We start from the raw sequence: 13,057 nt of genomic DNA, 5'->3' as shown, positions 1-13,057 counted from the left end.
TGGCCCCAGGGTCACTCCATTGATTTTCAGTTCTCCTTTCTGCCCGGCCTCCAGTTCTACTTGTGGGGTTACAAGAGAAGGGTCATGGTTCTGTTCACACCTGGGTTGTGTCTCAGGTTTCTGTTACTCTCTGCCCAGTCAGATCTGTCATGGCTATGGTGACAGGAGGTGCTTGGACTTGTAGTCCCCGGCTGATGTGTGACGTATGTGATGGATCCCCCTTCGCCAGAGCTGCGGCCAGGACTGGGAGCCAGACGCTGAGGATTTGGAATGAAGTATAAATAGCTCCCGTTACTCAACTGTACAGGCGTCAGCTGGAAGCGGGGTGCCTGGCAGGACCCCAAATCAGGGCCACATAAGCCCCCAAGTCTAGAGTCAAGGGGATCATCCCATTGCCATGTAGTGTCCCCCTTGTCTGCAGGGGGGGCTACAGATTTCTGGCATGTTGTCTGTGGGTTATCAGGGAGGTTTGTGATGAATGAAAGAAGCTTTATTGGCTCGTCCGAATGGATATTTGGCATTGCCAAAGCAAGTAGAGTGGGGGAGGTTGGTGGGTATGGGGGGTTGGTTTGGGGTATAACAGTCCATGGGGTCTCATCTTCCTGGACACGTATTGGGCAGCGATCTCCACAGTGGCCTCTTCTTCTCCCAGTAGGATGTAGAGTTTCCTCTTCTCCCAGTCTGGGATGTGGGCAGAGAGTCTTTGGTAGTAGACGGCCCTCACAGCTGAGTATTTGGTGCAATGTAGCAGGAAGTGGGTCTCGTCTTCTAGGGCCCCCTGGTCACAGTGCTGGCACAGTCTGTTCTCCTGTGGATGAAAGGGATTGTAAACAAGGGTCGGTCTCTCAGGGGGTCCCTGGTGGTCCGGTTGTTGTGACCCCCCCCCCCCCAATCATGAGAACTTTTGCACCTTCTGTTTCATTTATTCACCAGTTTCCTGATCTCTGCTTGCTTACATTAGGTTCACACTAGTATCAGCTGGCCATTGTTTTGGACTGTCGAAAGGACCAGAACAATGGACAGGTGAACCGCTAAAATGGTGGCTACATATAGCAGCCAATGGAGATCACTGACTAGAATGGTGTTTTTAAGTGGCGGACCAGAAAGCCGATTACAGGCAGATATTGTGAGACGCTACGACCCAAATGTGAACATGGTCTAAGAGAACATCCAAAGCCTATCCTGGCCCACTCAGGCCCTATTCACATCTGCATTTGGGCTTCTATTCGGGAGATCCCCTAGTGAATGTATATGCATTAAAAAGAGGAAACCCACAGACCCCCATAGAGTATAATGTATCTATTCTAGGTCAGACTGATACATTGTAACAAAGTGTCAGCACAGGAGAAGGTCTTGTGTGTTTAGCTCATACAGGACTGTCCAGATGGGTTACAGTTGTAACAAACCCTCAGCTCTGCCACATTTTAGGTCTGAGTTTCTTGCTCTGGACATGCACAGAACGTTCCCAATCACATTCGGTGAGCAGAGATGTGGGAATGGCGAGGATCTGCGAAGTGTCCTGTCCCTGGAGCCTATAGGACGTGACCCTAGGTGACCCCTGCAGCGCTGACATTTGGGGGTGCACGGCTCTCACCTCCGCCCGCAGCAGCTAGGCTGTATTTTCTTGATTTTGTACTGCACTGTGGTATATGTTGGCGATAAATAAAGATTCTGGTTCTATTCTATGGCTTGGTTTTCTTGGTGACATTCTGGCACAGTTCAGTGGGACAATGTATAGCGGCAGCAAGGCCTGGTCATGTGGTGTCCGCACAGCTGCAGGGATCATTACAGTCCTGCTATCTGGGGGCCGTATACCTGCTAGGCATTGTGCGAGTATATATATAATATACCGCCTGTAAATAGTCTCCTGAATATGGGAAGGGAGCTCTGCACAGCACTACAGTATATATACACTGCACAGCACTACTGTATATACACCCTGCACAGCACTACTGTATATATACACTCTGCTCTACTGTATATATACACACCCTGCACAGCACTACTGTATATATACACTCTGCTCTACTGTATATATACACACACTGCACGGCACTACTGTATATACACTCTGCACAGCACTACTGTATATATACACTCTGCTCTACTGTATATATACACACACTGCACGGCACTACTGTATATACACCCTGCACAGCACTACTGTATATATACACTCTGCTCTACTGTATATATACACACACTGCACGGCCCTACTGTATATACACCCTGCACAGCACTACTGTATATATACACTCTGCTCTACTGTATATATACACACCCTGCACAGCACTACTGTATATATACACTCTGCTCTACTGTATATATACACACCCTGCACAGCACTACTGTATATATACACTCTGCTCTACTGTATATATACACACACTGCACGGCACTACTGTATATACACTCTGCACAGCACTACTGTGTATATATACACACTGCACAGCACTACTGTATATATACACTGCACAGCACTACTGTATATACACCCTGCACAGCACTACTGTATATATACACTCTGCTCTACTGTATATATACACACACTGCACGGCACTACTGTATATACACACTGCACAGCACTACTGTATATATACACTCTGCTCTACTGTATATATACACACACTGCACGGCCCTACTGTATATACACCCTGCACAGCACTACTGTATATATACACTCTGCTCTACTGTATATATACACACCCTGCACAGCACTACTGTATATATACACTCTGCTCTACTGTATATATACACACCCTGCACAGCACTACTGTATATATACACTCTGCTCTACTGTATATATACACACACTGCACGGCACTACTGTATATACACTCTGCACAGCACTACTGTGTATATATACACACTGCACAGCACTACTGTATATATACACTGCACAGCACTACTGTATATACACCCTGCACAGCACTACTGTATATATACACTCTGCTCTACTGTATATATACACACACTGCACGGCACTACTGTATATACACTCTGCACTGCACTACTGTATATACACACTGCACAGTACTACTGTATATACACACACTGCACAGTACTACTGTATATACACACTGCACTACTGTATATACACACTGCACAGCACTACTGTATATATACACTCTGCTCTACTGTATATATACACACACTGCACGGCACTACTGTATATACACACTGCACAGCACTACTGTATATATACACCCTGCACAGCACTACTGTATATATACACTCTGCTCTACTGTATATATACACACACTGCACGGCACTACTGTATATACACACTGCACAGCACTACTGTATATATACACTGCACAGCACTACTGTATATACGCACACTGTACAGCACTACTGTATACACTCAGCGGCCACTTTATTAGGTCCACCATGCTAGTAACAGGTTGGACCCCCTTTTGCCTTCAGAACGGCCTCAATTCTTCGTGGCATAGATACACTGCACAGCACTACTGTATATATACACCCTGCACGGCACTACTGTATATACACACTGCACTACTGTATATATACACTCTGCACTGCACTACTGTATATATACACACTGCACAGTACTACTGTATATATACACACTGCACAGTACTACTGTATATACACACACTGCACAGTACTACTGTATATACACACACTGCACAGTACTACTGTATATACACACACTGCACAGTACTACTGTATATACACACACTGCACAGTACTACTGTATATACACACTGCACTACTGTATATATACACTCTGCACAGCACTACTGTATATATACACTCTGCACAGCACTACTGTATATATACACACTGCACAGCACTACTGTGTATATATATATATATACTGCACAGCACTACTGTATATATACACACTGCACAGCACTACTGTATATACACACACTGCACAGTAGCACTTCTCTTATTCTGTACATATGGACAGTGCACAGTACCACTTCCCTGCATGCTGTGTGTGCTTGGCAGTAATGCTGTGCTCTACCTGGTGAATGTTTCGGTTCCTCCTTACCTGCTGTATACAGGAGGACCAGGGCAGGAGCTGCTGGAGAACATGGCTGGGTGCGGAGGGTTCACACATCTCTGCTAAAATGTTCACGCCTCTGAGACATTGGCCACTTAGTAATGAGTGCGCCCGAGTACAGATACTCCAGACTAACATGCAGCATTCTGAGTATGCACTGCCTGGGTGTGTGTATACTGTATGTGAGGACTGCGCAGGAACATATAGTATATATTATAATCCATGTATGTATGAGCTGTATATGAGATCTAAGAAGAAAGAGCTCTTCACAGGGTATTACAGTATTAGGTGAGTTCACACGATGTAAAATGGAGCGCAAGCTGGCACATATACACGTGTCAGCATTTTGCACGCTCAAAAAGATCCCATTGATTTCAATGGGAGTTATGAGGAGCCGCAAAATTACGGGCGCAAAATTACGCGGCCTATACGATCGTAACTCCCATTGAAATTAATAGGATCTTTTTGAGCGCCCAGAATGCTGACACGCGTATACGTGCTAGATCGCACGGCAGTTTCCTTCGTGTGAACTCAGCCCAGTGAATTGTGGCTTTTCAGTAGGGGCGTGGCTTATATTAAAGGGTGTGGCTAAATATTATTCAGACCCCTATATTATTATCAGACGCCAGGCCCCTATATTATTATCAGACTCCTCGCCAGGCCCCTATATTATTATCAGGCGCCAGGCCCCTATATTATTATCAGGCGCCAGGCCCCTATAATTATCAGACGCCAGGCCCCTATATTATTATCAGACTCCTCGCCAGGCCCCTATATTATCATCAGGCGCCAGGCCCCTATATTATCATCAGGCGCCAGGCCCCTATATTATCATCAGGCGCCAGGCCCCTATATTATCATCAGGCGCCAGGCCCCTATATTATCATCAGGCGCCAGGCCCCTATATTATCATCAGGCGCCAGGCCCCTATATTATCATCAGGCGCCAGGCCCCTATATTATCATCAGGCGCCAGGCCCCTATATTATCATCAGGCGCCAGGCCCCTATATTATCATCAGGCGCCAGGCCCCTATATTATTATCAGACTCCTCGCCAGGCCCCTATATTATTATCAGACTCCTCGCCCCTATATTATTATCAGACTTCTCGCCCGGCCCCTATATTATTATCAGACTCCAGGCCCCTATATTACTACCAGACGCCAGGCCCCTATATTATTACCAGACTCCTCGCCAGGCCCCTATATTATTACCAGACTCCTCTCCAGGCCCCTATATTATTACCAGACTCCGCGCCAGGCCCCTATATTATTACCAGACTCCTCTCCAGGCCCCTATATTATTACCAGACTCCTCGCCAGGCCCCTATATTATTATCAGACTCCTCGCCAGGCCCCTATATTATTACCAGACTCCAGGCCCCCATATTACCAGACTCCAGGCCCCTATATTATTACCAGACTCCTCGCCAGGCCCCTATATTATTACCAGACTCCTCGCCAGGCCCCTATATTATTACCAGACTCCGGGCCCCTATATTATTATCAGACTCCTCGCCAGGCCCCTATATTATTACCAGACTCCAGGTCCCTATATTATTACCAGACTCCTCGCCAGGCCCCTATGTTATTACCAGACTCCTCGCCAGTCCCCTATATTATTACCAGACTCCAGGCCCCTATATTATTATCAGACACCAGGCCCCTATATTATTACCAGACTCCGGGCCCCTATATTATTATCAGACTCCTCGCCAGGCCCCTATATTATTATCAGACGCCAGGCCCCTATATTATTACCAGACTCCTCGCCAGGCCCCTATGTTATTGTCAGACTCCAGGCCCCTATATTATTATCAGACTCCAGGCCCCTATATTATTATCAGACTCCAGGCCCCTATATTATTATCAGATGCCAGGCCCCTATATTATTACCAGACACCTCGCCAGGCCCCTATATGATTACCAGAATCCAGGCCCCTATATTATTATCAGGCTCCTCGCCAGGCCCCTATATGATTACCAGACTCCAGGCCCCTATATTATTATCAGACTCCTCGCCAGGCCCCTATATTATTATCAGACTCCAGGCCCCTATATTATTATCAGATGCCAGGCCCCTATATTATTATCAGACTCCTCGCCAGGCCCCTATATTATTATCAGACGCCAGGCCCCTATATTATTATCAGACGCCAGGCCCCTATATTATTATCAGACTCCAGGCCCCTATATTATTATCAGACGCCAGGCCCCTATATTATTACCAGACTCCTCTCCAGGCCCCTATATTATTACCAGACTCCGCGCCAGGCCCCTATATTATTACCAGACTCCTCTCCAGGCCCCTATATTATTACCAGACTCCGCGCCAGGCCCCTATATTATTACCAGACTCCTCGCCAGGCCCCTATATTATCAGACTCCTCGCCGGGCCCCTATATTATTACCAGACTCCTCGCCGGGCCCCTATATTATTATCAGACTCCTCGCCGGGCCCCTATATTATCAGACTCCTCGCCGGGCCCCTATATTATTATCAGACGCCAGGCCCCTATATTATTACCAGACTCCGCGCCAGGCCCCTATATTATTACCAGACACCTCGCCAGGCCCCTATATTATTACCAGACTCCTCGCCAGGCCCCTATATTATTACCAGACTCCTCGCCAGGCCCCTATATTATTACCAGACTCCTCGCCAGGCCCCTATATTATTACCAGACTCCAGGCCCCTATATTATTATCAGACTCCTCGCCAGGCCCGTATATTATTACCAGACTCCAGGCCCCCATATTACCAGACTCCAGGCCCCTATATTATTACCAGACTCCTCGCCAGGCCCCTATATTATTACCAGACTCCTCGCCAGGCCCCTATATTATTACCAGACTCCGCGCCAGGCCCCTATATTATTATCAGACTCCTCGCCAGGCCCCTATATTATTATCAGACGCCAGGCCCCTATATTATTATCAGGCTCCTCGCCAGGCCCCTATATTATTACCAGACTCCTCGCCAGGCCCCTATGTTATTGTCAGACTCCAGGCCCCTATATTATTATCAGACGCCAGGCCCCTATATTATTATCAGGCTCCTCGCCAGGCCCCTATATTATTACCAGACTCCTCGCCAGGCCCCTATATTATTATCAGACTCCAGGCCCCTATATTATTATCAGACTCCAGGCCCCTATATTATTATCAGACTCCAGGCCCCTATATTATTACCAGACTCCTCGCCAGGCCCCTATATTATTATCAGATGCCAGGCCCCTATATTATTACCAGACACCTCGCCAGGCCCCTATATGATTACCAGAATCCAGGCCCCTATATTATTATCAGGCTCCTCGCCAGGCCCCTATATGATTACCAGACTCCAGGCCCCTATATTATTATCAGACTCCTCGCCAGGCCCCTATATTATTATCAGACTCCAGGCCCCTATATTATTATCAGATGCCAGGCCCCTATATTATTATCAGACTCCTCGCCAGGCCCCTATATTATTATCAGACGCCAGGCCCCTATATTATTATCAGACTCCAGGCCCCTATATTATTATCAGATGCCAGGCCCCTATATTATTACCAGACTCCTCTCCAGGCCCCTATATTATTACCAGACTCCTCGCCAGGCCCCTATATTATTACCAGACTCCAGGCCCCTATATTATTATCAGACTCCTCGCCAGGCCCGTATATTATTACCAGACTCCAGGCCCCCATATTACCAGACTCCAGGCCCCTATATTATTACCAGACTCCTCGCCAGGCCCCTATATTATTACCAGACTCCTCGCCAGGCCCCTATATTATTACCAGACTCTGCGCCAGGCCCCTATATTATTACCAGACTCTGCGCCAGGCCCCTATATTATTACCAGACTCCGGGCCCCTATATTATTATCAGACTCCTCGCCAGGCCCCTATATTATTATCAGACGCCAGGCCCCTATATTATTACCAGACTCCTCGCCAGGCCCCTATGTTATTGTCAGACTCCAGGCCCCTATATTATTATCAGACTCCAGGCCCCTATATTATTATCAGACTCCAGGCCCCTATATTATTATCAGACTCCAGGCCCCTATATTATTATCAGACTCCAGGCCCCTATATTATTACCAGACTCCTCGCCAGGCCCCTATATTATTATCAGATGCCAGGCCCCTATATTATTACCAGACACCTCGCCAGGCCCCTATATGATTACCAGAATCCAGGCCCCTATATTATTATCAGGCTCCTCGCCAGGCCCCTATATGATTACCAGACTCCAGGCCCCTATATTATTATCAGACTCCTCGCCAGGCCCCTATATTATTATCAGACTCCAGGCCCCTATATTATTATCAGATGCCAGGCCCCTATATTATTATCAGACTCCTCGCCAGGCCCCTATATTATTATCAGACTCCAGGCCCCTATATTATTATCAGACTCCAGGCCCCTATATTATTACCAGACTCCAGGCCCCTATATTATTACCAGACTCCAGGCCCCTATATTATTACCAGACACCTCGCCAGGCCCCTATATTATTACCAGACTCCAGGCCCCTATATTATTACCAGACTCCAGGCCCCTATATTATTACCAGACTCCAGGCCCCTATATTATTACCAGACTCCAGGCCCCTATATTATTACCAGACTCCAGGCCCCTATATTATTACCAGACTCCAGGCCCCTATATTATTACCAGACTCCAGGCCCCTATATTATTATCAGACTCCTCGCCAGTCCCCTATATTATTATCAGATGCCAGGCCCCTATATTATTATCAGACTCCTCGCCCGGCCCCTATATTATTATCAGACTCCTCGCCCGGCCCCTATATTATTATCAGACTCCTCGCCCGGCCCCTATATTATTATCAGACTCCTCGCCCGGCCCCTATATTATTATCAGACTCCTCGCCCGGCCCCTATATTATTATCAGACTCCTCGCCCGGCCCCTATATTATAATCAGACTCCTCGCCCGGCCCCTATATTATAATCAGACTCCTCGCCCGGCCCCTATATTATAATCAGACTCCTCGCCCGGCCCCTATATTATAATCAGACTCCTCGCCCGGCCCCTATATTATAATCAGACTCCTCGCCCGGCCCCTATATGATAACCAGACCCCCCGTCTGTCTGTGTGGTCTTTATATCTGTGTTGGATACCCCTCTGCTGGGTGCGACTGTGTGTATTACACAGTGGTCTTGGGTTTCCTATTCCGCTAGACGTGCTGTGAAACCTTAGTGGGCAGACCAGGACGCCAGCGACTATTTACAGCACCACGGTTATGTATGAACCCCAGATATAGCTGAGCAATATGGCCGCCAATCCCTCGAGAGTCAGAATGTCATTGTGGTGGCTGAGGCAGAAGAGTTGCTATGGATGGAGCCCTCTGCCACTCTGACCCCAATCTTGGGGTTGATATGGGGCAATGTCACCCCTTAGGACAGATTGTGGGCGGCAGGACACCCTTCATCCCAAGATGCGCGCCATTCACATTGCAGCCCTAACCCCCAGAATTTACTGTTCTTATGTATCAAAGTGGCCGCAGGACCTGACGTCTGTCCCCTGGAATAGAGAGAGTTCGGAACACATTCCCAGCTGCCGAGACTTGTCACTGACTGGAGGAGGGCCGTGCTAGGAAGTGTACTACAGGCACGACATGACAGCGATCACCATCAGGATCAGCCTATAGAGACCAGACGCCATTATAAGGGTTCCCGCCATCTATAGTCTGTGTGCTAGGAGGGGGCCCCTGACTACTGAGCTACAGAAATCCCCAAATAATAGAGAGTAGGGGGCAGTATTATAGCCATTATATATGGGGAAATGGAGCAGTATTATGGCTGTTATATATAGGACTAGTTATATATAGGAGCAGTATTATAGTAGTTATATTCTTGTATATAGGAGTAGTATTATAGTAGTTATATTCTTGTACATAGGAGCAGTATTATAGTAGTTATATTCTTGTACATAGGAGGTAGTATTATAGTAGTTATATTCTTGTACATAGGAGGTAGTATTATAGTAGTTATATTCTTGTATATAGGAGGTAGTATTATAGTAGTTATATTCTTGTATATAGGAGGTAGTATTATAGTAGTTATATTCTTGTACATAGGAGCAGTATTATAGTAGTTATATTCTTGTACATAGGAGGTAGTATTATATTAGTTATATTCTTGTACATAGGAGTAGTATTATAGTAGTTATATTCTTGTACATAGGAGTAGTATTATAGTAGTTATATTCTTGTACATAGGAGCAGTATTATAGTAGTTATATTCTTGTACATAGGAGGTAGTATTATAGTAGTTATATTCTTGTACATAGGAGTAGTATTATAGTAGTTATATTCTTGTACATAGGAGTAGTATTATAGTAGTTATATTCTTGTACATAGGAGTAGTATTATAGTAGTTATATTCTTGTACATAGGAGCAGTATTATAGTAGTTATATTCTTGTACATAGGAGCAGTATTACAGTAGTTATATTCTTGTATATAGGAGCAGTATTATAGTAGTTATATTCTTGTATATAGGAGGTAGTATTATAGTAGTTATATTCTTGTACATAGGAGTAGTATTATAGTAGTTATATTCTTGTACATAGGAGCAGTATTATAGTAGTTATATTCTTGTACATAGGAGGTAGTATTATAGTAGTTATATTCTTGTACATAGGAGTAGTATTATAGTAGTTATATTCTTGTACATAGGAGTAGTATTATAGTAGTTATATTCTTGTACATAGGAGTAGTATTATAGTAGTTATATTCTTGTACATAGGAGGTAGTATTATAGTAGTTATATTCTTGTACATAGGAGTAGTATTATAGTAGTTATATTCTTGTACATAGGAGTAGTATTATAGTAGTTATATTCTTGTACATAGGAGGTAGTATTATAGTAGTTATATTCTTGTACATAGGAGGTAGTATTATAGTAGTTATATACTTGTACATAGGAGTAGTATTATAGTAGTTATATTCTTGTACATAGGAGCAGTATTACAGTAGTTATATTCTTGTATATGAGTAGTATTATAGTAGTTCTATTCTTGTATATAGGAGGTAGTATTATAGTAGTTATATTCTTGTACATAGGTGTAGTATTATAGTAGTTATATTCTTGTACATAGTAGTATTATAGTAGTTATATTCTTGTACATAGGAGCAGTATTATAGTAGTTATATTCTTGTACATAGGAGTAGTATTATAGCAGTTATAGTCTTGTATATAGGAGTAGTATTATAGTAGTTATATTCCTGTACATAGGAGCAGTATTATAGTAGTTATAGTCTTGTATATAGGAGTAGTATTATAGTAGTTATATTCTTGTATATAGTAGTAGTATTATAGTAGTTGTATTCTTGTACATAGGAGTAGTATTATAGTAGTTATATTCTTGTACATAGGAGCAGTATTATAGTAGTTATATTCTTGTACATAGGAGGTAGTATTATAGTAGTTATATTCTTGTACATAGGAGTAGTATTATAGTAGTTATATTCTTGTACATAGGAGTAGTATTATAGTAGTTATATTCTTGTACATAGGAGCAGTATTATAGTAGTTATATTCTTGTACATAGGAGTAGTATTATAGTAGTTATATTCTTGTACATAGGAGGTAGTATTATAGTAGTTATATTCTTGTACATAGGGGCAGTATTATAGTAGTTATATTCTTGTACATAGGAGCAGTATTATAGTAGTTATATTCTTGTACATAGGAGGTAGTATTATAGTAGTTATATTCTTGTACATAGGAGTAGTATTATAGTAGTTATATTCTTGTACATAGGAGTAGTATTATAGTAGTTATATTCTTGTACATAGGAGGTAGTATTATAGTAGTTATATTCTTGTACATAGGTGTAGTATTATAGTAGTTATATTCTTGTACATAGGAGTAGTATTATAGTAGTTATATTCTTGTACATAGGAGTAGTATTATAGTAGTTATATTCTTGTACATAGGAGGTAGTATTATAGTAGTTATATTCTTGTACATAGGAGCAGTATTATAGTAGTTATATTCTTGTACATAGGAGGTAGTATTATAGTAGTTATATTCTTGTACATAGGAGTAGTAATATAGTAGTTATATTCTTGTACATAGGAGTAGTATTATAGTAGTTATATTCTTGTACATAGGGGGCAGTATTATAGTAGTTATATTCTAGCACATTATTCTGCTTTACCTTCATTGTAGACAATACCCCCAATATGTCCTGCAGCAGATGACATGTATTACAGCAGGTGTTTGACAGATGTCACTGCTGAGTGAGAAGGGAAGTTTGGATAACTGTTATAAATAGTGGGTGTGACGGTCACTTTACTGGACTGGACTCCTGTGAGATGTGTCACGGTTGTGGAAATGGATTTCAGGACGTGTTCATACAGCCATTCTGGAGTCTTCAGCTCTCTTCTCCTCCTTCTTTCTCAGGCTGATGTGTCTCTGATATAACATTAAATAACTTTAAGTATTACACTGCCCACTAACATCACACCCTATAAGCATCTGCAGACCATTCACACTCTGGGTGTTATGCTGGGACTGTGGGTGATGTGTAGAGTGTCAGCTGTGTGGTTGTGTGCAAACAGGATCACACAGTGGCTTTCAAAAGTCTTCATACTTTAACTTTTTCATACTTTTTTTTACATTTTGTCACTTTACAATAAGAAATTCAATGTATTTTACTGAGATTTTCAGTTATAACAACACAAAGTATCAGATAATTGTGAAGTGGACGGAAAATTATAGAAAGTTATCAACATTGTAATCCAATAAAAAAAATCTGATAAGTGTGACGAGCAAAAGTCTTCACCCCCCCTGTACTCAGATACCCCCTAAATACAATCCAGTGCGCACAATTACAATCAGAAGTCACTTAATGAGTTAATAGAGTCCGGCTGTGTGTAAAGTGGTCTCTCTCTCTCTCTATAATATATATATATATATATATATATATATATATATATATATATATATATATATACACACACACACACACACACACACACACACACACACCTGTTCTGTG

General features: G+C 43.2%; 1 protein-coding gene across 6 annotated transcripts in view; it reads left to right on the top strand.

Moving 5' to 3' along the window:
* The window catches only part of PLEC (plectin), a 180,924-nt gene that overhangs the window by 17,380 nt on the left and 150,487 nt on the right, over nt 1-13,057 (top strand). The gene's annotated exons all lie outside the window — the stretch shown is intronic.

Source organism: Leptodactylus fuscus, chromosome 4 (assembly GCF_031893055.1).
Source record: "Leptodactylus fuscus isolate aLepFus1 chromosome 4, aLepFus1.hap2, whole genome shotgun sequence".
Lineage (NCBI taxonomy): Eukaryota > Metazoa > Chordata > Amphibia > Anura > Leptodactylidae > Leptodactylus > Leptodactylus fuscus.
This window is presented reverse-complemented; position numbering and strand designations above follow the sequence as displayed.